A 19,984-nucleotide genomic window follows, 5' to 3' on the forward strand; every position below is an offset into this window, starting at 1 on the left:
TAGAAATGGCATCTGAGCCATAGATTCTATTAACCTGTTCACTGACCTCACCACCCTCCCTGTGCGTGTCCTAACCCGACCATCGCTCTCTACTTGTGTGCGTGAGACAGTGCGAGCTGCAACATCTGTATCGAGTGAGTGTGGTGCTTCTGTGTGCGAATCAGTGTGAGACATAACACCAACATCGAGTGAGTGTGATGCCTCTATGTGTGGTGCATGTGTGTTGTGTGGTGCGTGTGTGTTGGGTGGAGACTGAGCAGTGGCCCCCACAGGACTGACTACCAGACTAGATGGAATGAACTCTTCCGCTTCTGCCCACTCAGCTCTAGGCGAGTCTCCAAGTAATGAGACTGCTAGCCCCACTGCATCCCCTGAGACCGTCAGGCCATCTGCACTGTCCTCCTCATTGGACTCTGCGCAGTCAAGCAACTGACTGGTTGTACTGGACTCCTCACCCTGATCTAACTCAGGAAGGGGCAAGAAGTTGACCTCCAACAAACGGTTCCTGTGCACCACCCTGGTGTGCCCCTCTGCATCCTGAATCTTGTAGACGTGTATATTGGGGTTGACACCGACAACCGTGTACACTCCGTTCTCCCATTTGTCAGCCAACTTTCTCTTCCCTCGCTCACTCTGGTTCACAACCAAAACACGATCCCCGACAGACAGGACAGTGCCCTTGGCGTGTCTGTTGTACTGTCGCGCCTGAAGCTGCTGCTCAGCCGTGGAGTGCTTCTGAGCGATCTCCATTGCACTCCTTAGACAGGAAAGCAGAGACTGAGCATAAGAGTCATAGTCAACAACGTGAGGGTCATGCAAAACCTGCCTGAACATAACATCCACCGGCAGTCTTGGGACACGCCCATACATCAGGAAGAAAGGTGCATAACCCGTGGTCTCGTGAACAGTGGCATTGTACGCGAGCGTGAGAGAATGGATCTGCTGAGGCCACTGTTGCTTCTGCTGAAGCGGAAGGGAACGGAGCATATTCCCCATCATGCGATTAAACCGCTCTGTCCCGCCATTACCCATAGGATGGTAGGCCGTCGTGTGGGACTTCGCTACACCCGCCAACCTGAGAAGCTCTGCAATCAGGTTGCTCTCAAAGTTTGTGCCCTGGTCAGAATGTATTCTCTCCGGAAACACAGAATACATGATCCCAGAGTTTCTTGGCGACCTGCTTCGCTGTCTGATTGGCGCAGGGGAACGCGTGAGCAAGCTTAGTGAAGTGGTCAGTAACCACTAGGACATCGACCGACCGCTGCTTACTGTCCTCAGCGGACCAGAAATCCATACACACAAGCTGCATCGGTGCGGAGGTTTTAATGCTCTCCAGGGGCGCGCAAGCAGCTGGCTCTGGGGTCTTCCCAACCACACATCTCCGACAGCATCTGACATATGCTCTGATATCCCTCTCCATGTCAGGCCAATAAAAACGCTGCCTTGCAAGAGAGAGAGTACGGTCCTGGGCCTGATGACCAGCGTGATCGTGGATGCCAGACAGTGCCTTGTCTTTCAGACTCAGAGGTAAAACATACTGAGACCTCCTCTGCTTGGACACTGGGTCCTTTGTCACCCTGTACAAGACACCATCATTGACTTCCAACTTCTCCCACTGTTTCAACAGCCTGAGGACCTTCTGGTCAGCACCATGCCTCTCACGTCTCGATGGCCGCTTCCGAACAGCGACAAAGGGCAACACCTTGGAGATGCAGGGGTCCTACTCCTGACTCAACCTGAGCTCCTCGGTGGATAACATTGGCAGTGTATCCTGACCACCCGACAGATGCTGAACGTGCTGGACCAAACTGAGTGCTGTGAATACTGATGCATCAGGCCAGTCACATTTGGCTTGACAAAAAGCCTTGACCTCAGCTGCATCACAAGCAAACCCAGATCGCGCACTACTCACTGTCTGGGACTGGCAACTGAGTCTGAAAACATCCTGCACAGAGTCCCCCTCAACCCCGTTGGCTTCCTGAACAAGGGCCGGGTAGGGCTCCCTAAGTAGCCTCTGACTGACGGGCTTGGAAAAAGGGTCACGACTCAACGCATCCGCCACCACGTTTTTCTTCCCTGGCAGGTGTTTGAGATCGAAGGTGTAAGACGCCAACTTAGACACCCAGCGGATCTCACACGCGTCAAGCTTCGGCTTCGTTAGGAGATAAGTCAGCGGATTATTATCTGTCCAAACGGTGAAGCTTTGACCCTTCAGCCAGTGGCTGAACTTTTCACAAACACTCCCTTCAGCGCCATGAACTCCAGTCTATGAGCTGGATACTTCCGCTGTGAGGCACTGAGGGACTTGCTCGCAAAACCAACAGGTCTGGCCTTGGACTCTCCTCGGGGCACTTGAGACAGCACCGCGCCGAGTCCGTCCAAAGACGCATCGACCGACAAAATGAAAGGCACCTCAAAGTCTGGATGGGCAAGCACCACACACTCCAGTAACATCGTCTTCAACAGTTCAAATGCTTCCCCACATTCCGCCGTCCAGTCTGCGGAGGTAAGCTTACGGAAGCTGCCATGGGGCTTCTTATCCTTAGCTGACCTCCCCCTCCTCTTTTGTCCAGCCGTAAGGGCGAACAGGGGCTTAGCCACGGAGGAGCAGTTCGGGAGGAAATGCTGGTAGTAAAATACCATACCAAGGAAAGATTTGATCCTACGAACAGAAGGCGTGCACCCATCACCTTCCATGAGATCCTGCACTGTCATGTTGGAGATGACCTCTACTTTGGAGGGATCGACAGACACACCTCCGCCATCAACCACGTGGCCCAAAAACCGCACCCGCTTCTGCAGCAGATGACACTTTTTCGGAGCCAGTTTCAAGTTGTTCTCCCTCAACCTCTGAAACACAGTGCGGAGCCTCGACAGAGCCTCAACCTCTGACGGCGCGAAGACAAGAAGATCATCAAGATAGCACAAAAGCTTCGTGAAGTTCAGATCCCCAAAGATCCCAATCATCATTCTCATGAAGGCTGCAGGGCTATTACAAAGGCCCTGTGGCATGCGATTGTATTCATGCAACCCAAGGGGAGTCGTGAAAGCTGTGTACTTCTTGTCATCTTCATGCATTGGGATGTTGAAGAAGCCAGAGGTGAGGTCCATCGTACTAAAGAGGCAGTTACCACCCAGCGCGGCAAGACAGTCCGACTGGTGTGGCAAGGGATGAGCATCTTTCAAGGTCCGAGCATTCAGCCATCTGAAATCAGTGCAGATCCGAAGCCCGCCATCCTTCTTCCACACAATAACCAGTGGTGAAGCGTATGCGCTCGAGGACTTCCGGATAATCCCTTTCTCCTCCATATCAGTGAGAACCTGTCTCAACTTCTGATAGTAGGCTGGGGGAACCCTCCTGTAGGGCAAGCGAAAGGGGCACTCATCCACCAGATAGATGCGATGTGTGTATCCTGTGACCTCGCCACAGTCCAGAGAGTCCCTGGAGAAGATGTCATGGTACTCTGTGAGCAGCTGAGTGAGCTGGGACTTGCATGCCTCACTAACCTGACAGGAGCTGAGATCAACGTCACTGAGTCCGAGCTCTGACAAACTCCTAGCCGGCTGGACAGGGGGACAGGCACTACCTGTGGCGTTGGACTCATGCCTCCCTGCAACTGATTGCAGTCCCTGGAAAACATTAAAGTCCTCAATCGGCAAGCATGGAAACACATCAGCCAACTTGCAGTTCCTTTTCAGCGTGATGGCTTTGTCAGATGGATTGACAACAGTCATGGGTACCCACCTATCACCCCAGAGCGGTGTGACAAGTCGACCTACGAGGACACCGCGTGGCATGGCCTTGGAGTCTGTCGGCTCCACAACAACAGTGCTTCCAGCTGACATAGGCACCTTAGCAGGAAGTCTGCCCCAGACTAAGTGCTCGTGCCTCGGTAAGAGTGTCACGGCCTGGGTGAGCTTAACAGTACCTATCTTCTCAGGAACTGCACCACCCCTCCAGCGCTCTACATTCGTGAACATGGACAAGAACTGTTCAACGTCAGGACTAGATGGATGTTCCTGTCTGGACGCGATGTCCCAGTACTCAGTACCACTCTTGAGTGCATGGGCCACATGTTTAATGACGTTTGTGCCGACTATCAGATCATCATGCTGACCGGGCACGACCTGAGTGGGTATGACAAAGGAAACACCATAAAGCTGCATGTTGAGGTCATAAAAACCATCAGGCCTAGTCTCCAGACCACCGCAGCCAATCAAGACAATGTTCTCTTCAGGCTGCTGCTTCTCAGGTAAAACACCCCCAGAGCGGAGCTTCTCTACTGCATTTTCACTGATACTGCATGACATAGAGCCAGTATCCAACATGCCATTAAGCTGCACACTCTGGTTGACAAGAACAGGAGCATAGAACAAGTCACTGAAAGCCTGAATCCTCTGTGTCGCCTGAATGACCATACGCGAACCCTGAGGTGCTTTGGCACACTTGTCTTCATACAAGTGAGCCAGGTCGGAGACATCAGTGAGGTATACATCTACATTACCCACACCATCCCTCTCTAGGTGTGGGTTTAGTAGTTTAACGGACGAGACTGACGACCAGCTCTTCCACCAGGCTGAGAACGGAGCTGGTTGGGCGGCTAAGGGGGAGGACAGTCCCTCTTCCAATGACCAGGAGACAAACAGTTTATACATCGGTTCTCCCGGCTGCAGTGGGAAAATGTGGAGTGATCCGGAGATTTACAAACCCTGCACAACCGCTGCGGTGCGTCTGGCACCTGCCTTGCGGCGCTAGCTGGCGGTTGAGTCTGCGTCGGTGTCCGGACTGCAGCGCTAACTGGAACCTGAGTCTGCATTGTGACCAAACGGTCTAGCAAGCTCACCAAACTCCTCATATAGTCATCACCGCCAGAGACAGGTGCAGGAGACGGTGTAAGAGACCTTGCACAAAATGGTGTAGGAGATGACGCATGAGCCGGGATGGGAGATGGCACCACCGGCACGGTCGTGTTCAAGTCGGGAGCCACGTCGACTACAGGGACATGAACCTGTGAATGGAACCTACGCTCTACCGCGCCTGCTTCACGTTGTCCACCTGCAGCAACACGGGACTTCCTCTCCAGCATGTGCTCATCAAGTCTCTCTTGGATCTCGCTAGCAGACCATTTCCCTGCGGACTTGAACTTAAAGACATTGGCAAGAGACTGATCTGGACAGTGTTTGATAAACATCATGCTTACCTCGTGGCTTGGCTCTTCAATACTACGGCTTTGCCACTTCAAGCATTTGTCAGCCACCTCCACTGTTTTATTAAGCCTAATCCAATACTCCATAGCGTCCTCACCTGGCTTGGGCAGCGTACTGTAAAAGTCCGCCAGGGGCATGCTCGAGTATGTGAGGTCACTAAAGTGTTCAGTACATCAAAAATAATGTGGGGGTTCGCTATGTGGTCGACAGATGTGTTGCGCAGCTTTATCCTCACCACGTCCCCTGCTTTCCCCATAAGCTTAGCTAGAATCTCATGTGACTGCTCACTAACTGGAATGGCTCGCTTCCTCAAATACAAAGTCATAAGGCTCTCCCACTCATGAACTGTAAACTCATCAGAGCTATCGCCCCTGAAAATAGGAGGCTCCCTAGCGTCTGTCTGCATTTCTAGTCTAACACTAGGCACTGTCTCTGAACACTGTTCAGCAGACCTAGCACTGTCTGTGTGTGTGTTTCTAAGCATTTGTTTTTCCTGTAGCTTAGCAGTGATTGACTCTCCTATCTTCTCTGCTAACTGAGTAATGAGCGTGGCTAACTCACCAACTGGCTGCTCGCTGTTACCTAGCACAGCCCCATCGCTGATACCTGGCCTGGCCCGTTCTACGTAGCGTGTGGAGGTGAACTGAGGAGTGCCAAATGTGGTCGGGTCTCTAGGTCCTGGTGCTCTGGTGTCTGGTTCCCCGCCCTCTAAGAGCTGCTCGAAACTCCTACCTACACCTAGCCGTAAAACCCCACCCACATCTAACTGGTACCCCCTCTCCATAGCACACTGGCGATCCAAAAGATCCTGATCAGCAATGTTACCCCCACCTACGTACGAACCACCCTCTGCCATGTTCCTACCTCTAACACTCAGATAAAATAAAAAATAAAATAAAAAAGAGAAAAGCTCAATTAATTTAAATAATTGAATCTAGAAATCACTAAGAGATTGAAACAATCACACACAATCAACAAATTCACCAATAGATTAATCACATATGCACATATCTAGTAGTTTACATCAATAGATTATTCACATGAGTCCTTCAATCACATCAACATTAACTTTTTTTCCTTTTTTTTCGTGCGTTTTTCTTCCTTCAATATAAACAAATGTCCTGTTCACAAGCCCAGTCCATGGTAACCACAGCTATGACTGTCCAGTGTCCACACAGCTCAACTCCAGTCCACTGTAACATGAGTGTACAGTCTATAGAAATACCTGAGGACGTCTGGGGCTTGATGACGACAGCAGCCTCCCGCGGCGAGCAACTGATGTCGCTCTCAGGATCTAGGAGGGTCACGGCACCAATGTAACGGGGGCAGTCCTATGGTGTTCTATGCTGGTCAGCCTGCTGCACGCCCGTCACTCTCATCGTTAGCTCTGCGTTGTGTTCTAGTTGGGTGGGGCCCAATGTGTTGTTGGGGGGGCCCTCAGTCTCTCATCATCATCATCATCATCATGATCAAGGAAGGAGGGGGGACACACAGGACTCTATTTGGCCCACCTTGCCATTTATTTTGGTTTCAAACCCTTCGACAAACGTCCAGTCCTCCAGCTGGAGTGGTGTTTCTTACGGACGCGGGGGTCGAAGCTCAACCACTACCCGGACTTCACTCGTGTGCGTTAGAAGGAGAAACCGTCCACGGGACTCCGATGTAAGAAAGGATAAACAAGTATTTTATCCCACAGCTTGCAGTATCTTCTTACAGGGATACTCAAGGTTACGTTCTCCTCAACCAGCAAAACTGTGCTACGGTAAGAAACACGCGTGGCTCGGCTCGATCGCTGCTTGAGACTCCTCCCACAAAACAAAAATGGCCTCTCCCGCGTTCCCTCTTCCGTGTACCCACAAGACCTCTCTCTTAAAGCGACAAGTATATGACGGTCGTTATAAAACATACATAAAAGTAAATAATGACATAAAATAAAATGTAGTAAACACAAATAACAGCACACAGACAGGATTTGGTGATATTTCATACTCAAACAAAATAAAATAAAAACATTAGTTTTAACCTGGTTACACGAACACGGCCTCATCATCAACCCAGCTAAGTGTCAGTTCGGGGAGTCGTCCATCACCTTCCTCGGGCACCACATCACTCCACAGGGGGCCGTTCCCCTCCCTGCCAGGGTTGAGGCTGTCACCATGTTCCCCCGCCCCCGCACTGCACAGTCGCTGCAGGAATTCCTGGGCATGGTGAACTTTTATAACCGTTTCCTGCCCCGTGCCGCCCACATCATGCGTCCCCTGTATGAGGCCCTGCGGGGTAAGAAGTCTAAGGACGTGCTGGACTGGTCTTCGGGGATGGACGAGGCTTTTGTGGCCGCCAAGACCGCGCTGGCCAACGCTGCGCTGCTAGCTCACCCGTCGCCTGCCGCCCCCATAGCCCTTACAACGGATGCCTCCGACTACGCCGTGGGGGCCGTGTGTGAGCAGTGGGTGGGGGGGGGGGGGGTTGGCAGCCGTTGGCGTTCTTCAGTAAACAACTCCGTGAGAGCAAGCGCAAATACAGCACCTTTGATAAGGAACTACTGGGTCTCTTCCTCGCAACCAGACACTTTAGGTTCCTATTGGAGGGCCGACAGTTCACCGCTTTCGTGGACCACAAACCGCTGACGTTCTGTATGGCCAAAACCTCAGAACCGTGGTCTGGGCGTCAGCAGCGCCATCTCGCGGCGGTTTCCGAGTTTACCACGGACATACAACACGTGTCGGGCAAGGATAACTTCGTCGCTGTAATGTCCGTAGACGCCTTGTCTTACTGACATAAGAACAATTCAAGAACGAGCCGACTTCGTAGGTTCTTAACTGTGTAGCTTTTACTAGCGTTCATCCGACATACAACCTTCATAACATGCGCTTCTCACTTCCTGTATACGTCACACGCACTGCACGTACACCCGTGAGTAGGTCAAGTTAAACACGTGACCTTTCATTCATTACATCTCCCCCTCTAAGATGATTTTCTAACCTGTATATCACCCCCCTTTTCACAAAAAAAAATAAAATATCCCCCACAGTACACAAGTCCATACGCCTCACAAATCCAGCCGGATTGCAGGCTTGCTCACCCTGCCAGAGCGAGTAACATATGGTGTGGAAGTTGGCATTTCTGCTACTCGGGACTCATCCATGTTTCCACTCTCCCCTGGAGTGACATGGTCAGGATCCCTGCTGTCAGAGGTGAGTGTTTTGGGTGTAGCCAACAGGTGGCGCCTGTTCCTTCTGTAATGTTCACCTTGAGCTGTCTCCACTATGTAGGATCTGGGAGTGGAGCTCTGACTGTGAACAACTGCTGGCATTGTCCATGTTTTCTGTCCATCAGGTTTGGTGAGTACTGCGTCACCCGAGTTCAGTGGGCGCAGTGTCCGCACGCCGTTCCTGCGGTCGTAGTAGAAAGCATGCCTCGATTTGGCTGCGGCGTCAGCGGTTTTGATCAGTTCCTCTTTAGGCCAGGCCGGTTTCAGGTTATGCTGCAATGTGGGTAAGGTGGTTCTGAGTCTCCTACCCATGAGCAATTCCGCTGGACTGGCTCCAGTGGAAGAAGAGGGTGTAGCTCTGTATGTCAACAGGGCGAGGAGAGGGTCTTCCTGCCTTAATATGCTTTTGGCTATCTGAACAGCCCTCTCTGCCTGTCCATTACTCTGGGGGTAGTGTGGGCTTGAAGTCACATGGATGAAATCATAATCCTCACTGAACCTCCTCATCTCTTCTGAAAGTAGCTGTGGCCCATTATTGCTAACTACAATTTCAGGGATACCAAAACGTGCAAATGTAGCCTTCAGCCTAGCTACAACCTGACTGCTAGTAGTTGTTGGTAGATTTAGGATCTCCAAAAACCTGGAATAATAGTCAGACACTATCAAGTAGTTTTGCTTTTTGTACTCACACAGGTCTATGCCAACTTTCTGCCATGGTCTGGATGGGAGCTCACTTGACATTAAAGGCTCTTTTCTCTGTGTGTTCTTGTGTTCTCTGCAGAATTGACATTGCTGTATCTTTGTTGTAATGTGCTCTGTCATTTTGGGCCACCACACTGACTGGCTAGCTTTCTCTCTGCACTTAACTATCCCCTGGTGCCCGTCGTGTATTCTGTCTAAGATCACCTCCCTCATCTCTGTGGGAATGACGATACGACTGCCTCTGATGACTAAACCATCTACCGCAGATAACTCCCCTCTCACCTGATAAAAGTCTCTGACTGTCTCCGGCACTTTATCGACATACTCAGGCCAGCCGTGTCTGATGAAGCCCAACACTGTCTGGAGCTGCAGATCCCCATCCGTGCTCTGTTTTATCTCCTGCATCCTTTGAGGTGTGGCAGGCACCTGGCACACGATGGCATCAATGTGCGCTGCAACATCATCATGAGAAGCACCATCTCCGTAGCGCTGCTCTGGGCCTCTGGAGAGTGCATCAGCTACAGCTAAAGTTTTGCCTGGTGCGTATTCAGCCACTGCATTGAAACGCATCAGCCTCATTAACAGTCTCTGGCACCTAATGGGCACATTATCCAAGTCTTTGCTGTTCATGAGAGGCACTAGTGGTTTATGATCGGTGACAAGTCTGAAATTGTCAAGCCCAAACAAGTACTTCTCGAACCTTTCACATGCCCAGACGCTGGCTAAGCACTCTTTCTCGATCTGTGCGTACCTTGTCTCTGCGTCACTCAGCCGTCGGGAGCAGTAGGCCACGGGCTTCCAGTGTTCCCCGTGCTGCTGGAGCAGAACGCCTCCCAGCCCGTAGCTGCTGGCATCTGCTGACACCACCGTAGCCTTAGTGACGTCATAAAAGGTGAGTACCGGGGCGGTGGCGAGTGCTGCTTTAAGGTCTTGGAATGCTGTGTTCTGTGCAGGTCCCCACAGCCACTCTGTCGTTGCTTTAAGCAGTCCATAAAGCGGCTGACCTACAGTGGACAGCTCTGGGACGTATTTTGCCAAATAGTTCACCATCCCGAGGAACCTCTTGAGTTCCGTCACGTTCTGGGGCTGAGGAAAGTTCTCTATTCCGGCCACTTTGTCCGGGTCAGGTCTGATGCCTGCCTCGTTGATGATATGACCAAGGAAGCGGACTTGTTTCTGTTTGAACTTGCATTTCGCTTGGTTCAGTTTGAGACCTGCTGTTTCAATGACCCCCAGCGCCTCTGCTAGGCGCCGGTCATGGATTTCCTCAGTCTCTCCATGTATAAGGATGTCATCCATGTACACCTCTGTGCCCTCTAGCCCGGTCAGAGTTTCCGCCATCTTTCTCTGGAAAATCTCTGGAGCACTCGTTATACCAAATGGAAGGCGGCAGAAAGCATACCTCCCAAATGGGGTGATGAAAGTGGTGAGCCCCCTGCTGTCTTCATGCAAGGGGATCTGGTAAAACCCACTTGCTGCATCCAACGTTGTGAAGAACTTTGACCCTGCGAGCCTTGACATTATTTCCTCCATAGTGGGCAGCACGTATTTCTCACGTTTCACCGCTCGATTCAGCCTCCTGAGGTCAGCGCAGCAGCGAACCTCTTTCTTGTTCGGTTTCAGCACCGGCACCATAGCGGCGCACCATTCTGTGGGCTGAGTCACTTTTTCAATAATGCCCTCATTTTCCATGCGCTGCAGTTCTTTCTTAACCAGTGGTACAAGTGGCAGCGGTATCCGTCTGGCTGTATGCACCGCGTATGGCTGGGCACCCTCCACCAGAGCTATTTTCACTGGGTCTGTTTTCAGCAGTCCACTTGAACCGAAAACTCCACTGACCTCATTCATCCGCTTCACTAGACCCATCTCCACTGCCTCTGGACGACTCAGCAGACAGCTGCCTCTCCCCTTGATCACATACACTGGAAAGGAGTATTGTTTCTCCTTGTAGTTGGTTGTGGCTTGAAACTGTCCTATGCAGCTTATGTTTCCACCTGGGCTTATGAAGCATGTGTCAGGAGGTCCCAGTTTTATGTTTGGCTTCAGCTTTTTAAATGTCCCTTGGTTGATAACAGTAGCGTCAGCCCCCGTGTCAATTTTAAAGGTTATTGGTACATCACTTATTGTTAAACTAACAGTCCAATCTTCCTGACTGCTCTCTTTGCCAACTTCTCCCAGAAAGTACAGCTGTTTAACCTCTTCAGTGACTTCTCTCACCGCTTTAGAGTGACATACACGCTCCCAATGTCCCTTTTTATGACACTTGTTGCACTTACTGTTCGTTGCAGGACACTTCCGCTCATCGGTGTGCTGCGTCTTGCCGCACCTCCCGCATTCATCTACTTTGTTGGTTGCAGGTCTGCTGCAACCATGACGCTGTCCGCCCTTTTTGTTTTGGCGTTCGTCCCGCCATCGGACAACATTGACGTTAGCCAGCTGGGCCTCTGGTTGGTTAGCTTGGAGGCTGAGCTGCTTTGTTATTGCCTCCGCCTGGCGCACTTGTTCAATGACGTTCACCAGAGTAAGGTCCGCTGTGAGCTGGAACTGACGGGAGAGCACCTTATCTTTTGTGCCCACTACCAGACGATCTCTGATATGTTCATCCCTCTTGTCCCCAAAATCACAGTGTTCAGACAGCTCATACAATGTCCGGATGTACATCTCCGCTGTCTCTCCTGGCTGCTGGCTACGTTGATAGAAGCACGCCCTCTCATGTATGATGTTACGGCGGGGAATAAAGTAGTCGTCGAACTTTTTCAGTACGATATCATAGTCCACTTTATCACCCTCCGCCGCGAAGTCAAACGAGCTGAATATCTTTTCAGCCTCGCTGCCCATTGCATAAATCAGCGAACTCACTTGAATCTCCCCGTCGTCTTTATCCAGCTTTGTCGCGAGCCTGAAGCGCGAAAACCGTTGTCTCCACTCCGGCCATTCAACGGGGCAGTCAAACTTGAATTCACTCGGCGGATTAAACTTCGGCATGACCGCTCGTGTTCAGATACACAGACTATTCTGACACCATGTAATGTCCGTAGACGCCTTGTCTTACTGACATAAGAACAATTCAAGAACGAGCCGACTTCGTAGGTTCTTAACTGTGTAGCTTTTACTAGCGTTCATCCGACATACAACCTTCATAACATGCGCTTCTCACTTCCTGTATACGTCACACGCACTGCACGTACACCCGTGAGTAGGTCAAGTTAAACACGTGACCTTTCATTCATTACAGTCGCCGACTGCCTTTCACGGGCGGTTGTTAACGCCGTTCACTTGGGACTCGACTACGCCGCTATGGCAGCGGACCAAGCCAAGGACGACTACCGGTCGACCCCTACGGCGCTACGGCTGGAGGACGTGACGTTCGACGCGGCCAACACCACCCTCCTCTGTGACATCTCCACCGGTCAACCGCGCCCCCTGGTGCCTACTTCCTGGCGGCGCCGAGTTTTCGACACCGTCCACGGCCTTTCCCACCCGGGAGTGAAGGCCTCGACCAAGCTGGTGAGCGTCAAGTTCGTTTGGCCTGGGCTCTGTAAGGATGTTAGAGCCTGGGCCGGCTCGTGTGTGGCGTGCCAACGCGCCAAGGTGCACCGCCATACCAAGGCCCCTTTGGCGCCGTTTGTGGTTCCAGAGAGGCGGTTTGACCACGTCAATGTTGACCTGGTGGGTCCCCTGCCCCCCTCCCGTGGTTATACGTTCCTCCTCACTATTGTGGACAGGGCCACCAGGTGGCCAGAGGCTGTCCTCCACGACGGCAGCAGAGGTAGCACGGGTGTTCATCGGCTGCTGGGTGGCCCGTTTCGGCACGTCTGGTGACATCACGAGCGACCGGGGCTCCCAGTTTACCTCGGAGCTCTGGACGGCGGTCGCTGAGCACCTGGGGGTGAAGATCCACCGCACTACGGCGTACAACCCGCAGAGCAACGGACTTTGTGAGCGGTTCCATCGGGACATGAAAGCCGCTCTGCGGGCAAGCCTCACTGGCTGCGACTGGATGGACCGGCTCCCGTGGGTCATGCTCGGCCTGCGTTCGGCCCCGAAGGAAGACCTCCAGACCTCCTCCGCTGAGCTGGTGTATGGCCAGCCCCTGCGGGTTCCGGGGGAGTTTCTTTCGGATGCTACGGCTCCCTGGTCGGCCGCCTCTCACATCAGTGCGTCCCGGAGCGCTGCCGATGTCTCAACACTGCCTCCCCCGGTCCTACGTCCCCAAGGATCTGCCATCGGCGAGGTACGTCTTCATTAGGCACGACAGCCATCGGTCCCCGCTGCAGCCCCCATACGATGGGCCCTTCCGCGTCCTGGAGGCGGGGGATAAGAACTTTGTGGTGGACATGGGGGGCAGGCTGGAGCGGGTCGCTATAGACCGTCTCAAGCCCGCTCACTTGGACATTGGGGAGCCAATGCAATTGGCCCTACCCCCGCGGCGGGGGCGCCCTCCTAGGTCGGCCCCGGAACCTGCCTCTGTTCCTGCTTCGGCCCCGCCTATGGCCCGGGTTTCGGCCCCATCTGTTTCCCCTCCTGTGAAGCGCAGCCCTTATGGCCGCAGGGTCCGCCCCCCGACTCGTCACCTGTTTTCCCCGTGACTTTGCACTATGTCATTGACTGTTCTGTTGTACAGTCTATTTTTATGTTCATGACTTGCACTTTTGCTGTTTTGCATTGTTTTGTGTAGGTGAATTCTGGGGGGGCCTGTGTGGTGACCCACATCTATATAACGAAAGACATTCACCTAAGAGGACGGATGTACCTTTAAGGGAAGAGGCGAGGGGTCAGATAATGCACTTCCGCTTCCGGTTCACAGTAGAGCGTCGTTGTCGAATGTATGACATGCTAAGTTGGAGCTAGTAAACTACCTCGACTACGTCTACTCTCACGTCTCCTGTCTCGTTGTTTTCTAACTCCACAATACACACAATAACACAAACAAATGGTGCAAATTTCAGAAGTGGAAGACAAAAACTATTTGTGGTTATTAAAGAGAGATGGAGGCAATAAAATCTTTAAGGTGTATGAAACAGGAGAGTTTATTTTGCTCAATGATAACCAGTGATTAAAGTGGGCCGGAGCTACCCGGATCCCGACACCGGCACTTCCCCTCCTCCCCCAAGTCAACCGGAGCTGAGATCCGGCACTCTGTAGACAGGAGTAATTTCAACCTTTTTGTCACAGTAAAATTTAAAACAAAAAACATGATGCAGCCAATTCACAAGCATTACAAAATAAATCGCAAATAAAGTCTTCTTCTATTTTTATACTGCTTTACATTTTCTAAAAGTTTGAACGATATCGTGTCCTCACGTGACCCGCACCTGCCTGCTGTCTGGCTTCACCAGACTTGACATCAAAAGAGACTGGCTTCACGCTCACGGGTCAGGGTCAGTCCACCGCACCAGGCAGACAAGACTCGAGAGAGCGTCAACCTGCTACCTGCACTATTATCTTGGATTGGGGGGCATAAAGAGTGAGTATCTTCAGTGTATTTCCAATAGTATTTCCAATAGTTTTGTCTAGCTCTGCTGTGGTTTTCATTCAAGTAACTAACGTTAGCGAACGTAACGTTAGATAGCTAGCTAACTAGCTATCTTCCACCCGGTAACGTTGCTAGCTAGTTGCTGACGTTACTGGCTAGTTGTTTGAATGCTGCTAGGCAAGCTAACTATCGGCAGCGTCCGGTAACGTTACCGGTAGCTAGCTAGTTATGTTTGTCCAACCTTAGCTCTGGCCATGCAATATTTTAATTCAAATAACTAACTAGCTAGCAAACGTTAGCTACCGGTAGCTATTATTAGCTAACAATGCTAACGTCGGGACTACTGGACCAGTGGTTAGCTAGCCTAACGTTAGCTAGCTACCTATCACTCCCGCACTTTTGCCCCCCTCTCTAATACAGAGATCCCCCACTTACCAAATCCCACTTTAACCCCTGATGATAACCAGTCTATAATCATGTTAGGAGTGGACTCAGCCTTTACATATATACTGTTTAACTAAGAGAAACACCAGTAGGACAGTTTCCTCAGTGAGAAAGAAGTATCTGTTATCGGTAAGAAAGTATCTATGCATCTGTTATCAGCAATAAAGTGTCTATGTATCTGTTATCAGCAATAAAGTATCTATGTATCTGTTATCAGTAAGAAAGAAGTATCTATCTATGTATGTGTTATTGGTGAGAAAGTATCTATGTATGTGTTATCAGTAAGAAAGTATCTATGTATGTGTTATCAGTAAGAAAGTATATATGTATCTGTTATCAGTAAGAAAGTATCTATGTATCTGTGATCAGTAAGAAAGGAGTAGCTATGTATGTGTTATCTGGGATTCGTTTGCACACTGTCAACTATCAACAACTCTTGTAAAGCCATCACGCTATTTATGGAGATGTTGGACTTGCTTGAGAAACTAATTGCCGATCAGTGACACGAGACTAAACATTTTACACTATATCATTTACATATTTATTTGCAGACTGTGGAAAACCATTTTACTATTTTATATCTATATACAAATTATATTGCACTTGGGCTGGTTTGCATGGAAAGTTTGCACAGCCATAACAGCCTGCAGGGCTGTACTTTACCACCCACACACTCACTGGGAAATCATTTACTTACTAAAATGTCAAAATACATCGCTGATTGCAGCCCTCTGACATATCGAGAGGAAACGGTGGTTATTTCAACGAAACAGTGACAAAAACTGGCACAACAGCAATAGAGTCAAACACTTGCACTTCTCTGACTCCACAACAACCATCACCGATAGCCTTGAAGAGAAACAGCGAATAGTTTGAAGAGACGACAGCAAAACTGACGAAGAACCTGAGTGCCTCTTGAGAACGTGAAAGTGTGTGTTTGAGAGAGAGAGAGAGAGAGAGAGAGAGAGAGAGAGAGAGAGAGAGAGAGAGAGAGAGAGAGAGAGAGAGAGAGAGAGAGAGAGAGAGGTGACTGGAAATACAATACCTGGTGGGGCGCTGACGATGATGAGGCTGTTCTGCAGTTGTTTGGCAGGCTCACACCCCCTCCGATGTTGTTTGAAAGCACAGAGAGGGGGGGTGAGAGAGAGTGAGGGGGGGAAGAGGAAGAGAAATACAAAGGGAGAAAAAGATCCTTGTAGTTTTCCTTAAGTGAAAACGAAAGCTAAGCATACAATCCTACTCCATGGTCCAGCCCAAACGTGTCTCCTGCCTGCTGTATGTGTGTGTGTGTGTGTGTGTGTGTGTGTGTGTGTGTGTGTGTATCATGTATGCATGGCAGGAATGCGGAGAGGAACTTGTCTCGGCTGCAGGGTGTGGAGGGTTGTTTGCATGCTCCTCCCTCTCTAAGAGCAGTTACTGCAGCCCAAGGTCCTACTGCCACATGCAGCGCTGCTCCAGCCACGTTTTCTTCTGCTCTGCACTTGGATCCCAGTGTCACCGCTTTCACTCAACCACATACAATTAAGTGTAAAAATTAATGAATTATTTTGGAAATATTCATAATGAAACCAAGTTTGTCGATCTAATAATTTGAAAAACATACATGGAAAGTACGAATAATAAATAATTTAGCCATTTCTTATATCCATATGGACTGACAGCAGTTGTAAACCATCCATCATAAGTATGTGATTGCTTGGTGGCTTTCTGTAGTATCAAAGATATTATCAAATAAAACATGCGTTTTTGTAAGTTGACGTTGATTGTGATTTTCCAGTTTTGTCTGTCAAGGTAAATGTTTCAAATCAACGATAAAAAAATAGATGTGGAACAAACAGAGCCAAAACACCAGAAATCAGAAATATAGTAATTCATTTACAAATACATCTGCATTTGCATAGACTTTTAAAATTCCAAAATAAACATTAACATGTATTGTGGTAAACAGATTTAGGAATCATGATTATTGCTGCACAACGATCTGGATCTAAGTACATATATATATGTAAGATCTGAACATACTACTTCAATCCAACAAATGGAATCCTTTTTTTGCGACCATAACAATAATAATTCATTATCTTTCCATTATCATCATCATTATTGACATCAATACTGACAACACTTTTTTAATGAACCATGTTCTTATTTAAAACAGTTATCATACAAAAATGGTCATTTGTTGCTCTGGACAAAAACAGTGGCAAGAATAAACTGCATTGTGTGGCTTAAGACTGAAAAGTCATGTCTTAAAATCAATCTATATCCGGATATGAAATGACTCATTTTGTGTTTATCAATATATCTTACTCCAACCCCCCAAGCCCTTATGAAACTCTTATTTGCTTTATAGTTTTTGGTAAAGCTGGCTCATACATTAGTAAGTTATTGCTGTGTACAATATACAGGGAATCAAATGTAAAATCGAAGATCAAACTAGTTACTGAGTGGCGCTCTCTTAAAAAAACTGAAAACAGATTTTGCACAGTTATTACATATGTACTACTATATTCACATAAGAAAAGGAAGAGTACAGTCAAAAGATGAGGATATTTTATAGAGACGGAGGGATTATTTCAGTCACCAAATGAATGACGAGAACAACAGAGAAAGAAGCACAGATGAACCACCGAGGAACGAAAAGGACGTGGGAGACATTATAAAGGATGGGGTGATAAAAGCGTTGCAACGAATAAAAATTGGAAAAGCTGTGGGACCGGACAATATACCAGCAGAAGTCTGGAAATACTTCTGATACTGGCATAGAGTTCCTGACTAGACTCTTCAACAAAATGATACAGACTGGGAAAATGCCAGACGAATAGAAAAATAGCATAGTGGTACAATTTACAAGAAAAAAAGGTGATGTTCAAAGTTGCAACAACTACAGAGGGATAAAATTGATGGGACATACAATGAAGTTATGGGAAAGAGTGATTGAAGTGAAACTTAGGAAGGAATTGACTATAGGGAACGAACAATTTTGATTTATGCCTGGAAGAAGTACCACAAATTTGTATTCAGGATCTTAGCTGAAAAATACATGGAAGGACAGAAAGAACTGCACTGTGTATGTAAGTGACCACAGCCCTCATGTCGTTTTTTACCTACTTTTAATTTGAGATAGCTATACCTATGTATGGGGACTTTTATTTTGAATAATGTTTTCCTTGCCGTCCGACTAGCGGAAGTTTACGTTGGCTCAACGATAAAGCAGGCAAAGACATATGCATGTGAGATCACAATATGAAAAGGATCGTAGTGTTCACTGCAGAACTCGAGAATAAGCCTAAATGTTTATGATTACTGAACAACAACTGATTCAAAACATCGATAATCAGTTTAAAACGTTTGCGGCCAGAAGACTGTTAGAGATGAAGAGCAAGTTGCAGAGTTTCTGGCAAGTTGTTAGCTGTTCCAAGACGTGTCTCAAGATGGCGATCTAAGATTCCCCTAGCCCCTTGATAAGCGGAGCGAGGTACGTCATGTTTTACGTTAAGTGTAGCCTACTATTGCTCATGTGTTTTCTTTTATGGTACATTCCTCTAAGTGTATATTATTTGGTGAAGCTACGGGGTAGTTAGCCTAATTGTGTTGTGACTGTCATTCTATTCTTTATAGTTTTCACGGTGCTCGACAAGAATGTACATGTGTGGTGTTTGAAGCAATAAATGCACCCGTTGAGACTCTCCACGTTTCGTCTTTATTAAAAATATCGAGGGCAGCTACAGTATATTTATTGATTTGGAGAAGGCATATGACAGAGTACCGAGAGAGGAGTTGTGGTACTGACTGAGAGCGAAGGGAGTGGCAGAAAATCACACCAGCGTAATTCAGGACATGTACGGGGACTGTAAAACTGTAAGTAGTCCAGTGTGCTGTGGGAACAACAAGCGAGTTTGAGGTTAAGGTAGGACTGCATCAAGGATTGGCATTGAGCCCTTTCCTGTTTGTGATACTGATGGACAGCCTCACAGAACACCTTAAGAAAGAGCCATCATGGAGTATTTTTTGATGATGACATTGTGCTAGCAAACGAGGGCAAGGAAAGGTTGGAGAGAGATCTTGAAGAACTGGAGAGAAGAGCTAGAGATTAGAGGACTAAAGATCAGCAGAACAAAGACTGAGTACCTGTGCATAAATAAGCAAGTAGGAAGTCCAGGATTGACCTTAGGAGGAGACGATGTCCCAGAAGTTAATGAATTCAAGTACTTAGGATTGGCAATACAGAAAAAAGGTGGCGGTAAGAGGGAAGTCAAGAAAAGGACAGAATATGGGTGGAATTCATAGAGAAAGGTAGCTTGAGTACTTGTGACACAAGAATGCTGTTGAGAGTAAAGGGCAAGGTATACAAATCAATGGTTAGGCCTGCCATGCTCTATGGTATGGAAGCAGCGACAACAACAGAGAGACTAGAATCTATGCTACAGGTACCAGAGATGAACATGCTGCCTTGGTCCTTGGAAGTGACTAGAAAAGACTGGAAGAGAAATGAAGAAGTGAGAGCTACGTTCAAGATCAGAGGAATGGATGAGAAGTTGAGAGAGACAAAATTGAGATGGTTTGGACATGCACAGAGAGGAGGCATAGACTATATTGGAAAGAAGGTACTGGACCTGGAAATACCTGGCAAAAGAAAAAGAGGAAGACCAAGGAAATGATGGAGAGACCAGATAGCGGAGGACATGAGGAGGGCTGAACTACAGGAGAGGGATGCGTCAGACAAAAAGCTATGGAGGGTAAAGGGAACAAGCCGGAGGAGGAAGAAGAAGAAGAAGAAAAGAAAGTACTACTACTTCTATCCATCCATTATCTTAACTGCTTAACCTGCTCTCAGGGATGCTGGAGCCTATTCCAGCAGTCATTGGGTAGCACACACACACACATTTATTCCTAGGGACAGTTTAGTATGGGCAATTCACCTGACTTACATGTCTTTGGAC

The 19,984-nt window shown here is 48.7% G+C and overlaps 1 protein-coding gene across 1 annotated transcript in view; it reads right to left on the reverse strand.

Moving 5' to 3' along the window:
* ano10b (anoctamin 10b) overlaps nucleotides 1-16,262 on the reverse strand; it is a 67,628-nt gene extending 51,366 nt beyond the window's left edge. Inside the window, exon 1 of the mRNA XM_056282132.1 lies at nucleotides 16,087-16,262. The gene's annotated coding sequence lies outside the window, so the exon portion shown is untranslated. The remainder of the gene's footprint in view (nucleotides 1-16,086) is intronic.
* Between the last annotated feature and the right edge of the window lie 3,722 nt (nucleotides 16,263-19,984).

Source organism: Lampris incognitus, chromosome 6, assembly GCF_029633865.1.
Source record: "Lampris incognitus isolate fLamInc1 chromosome 6, fLamInc1.hap2, whole genome shotgun sequence".
NCBI classification, from domain to species: domain Eukaryota; kingdom Metazoa; phylum Chordata; class Actinopteri; order Lampriformes; family Lampridae; genus Lampris; species Lampris incognitus.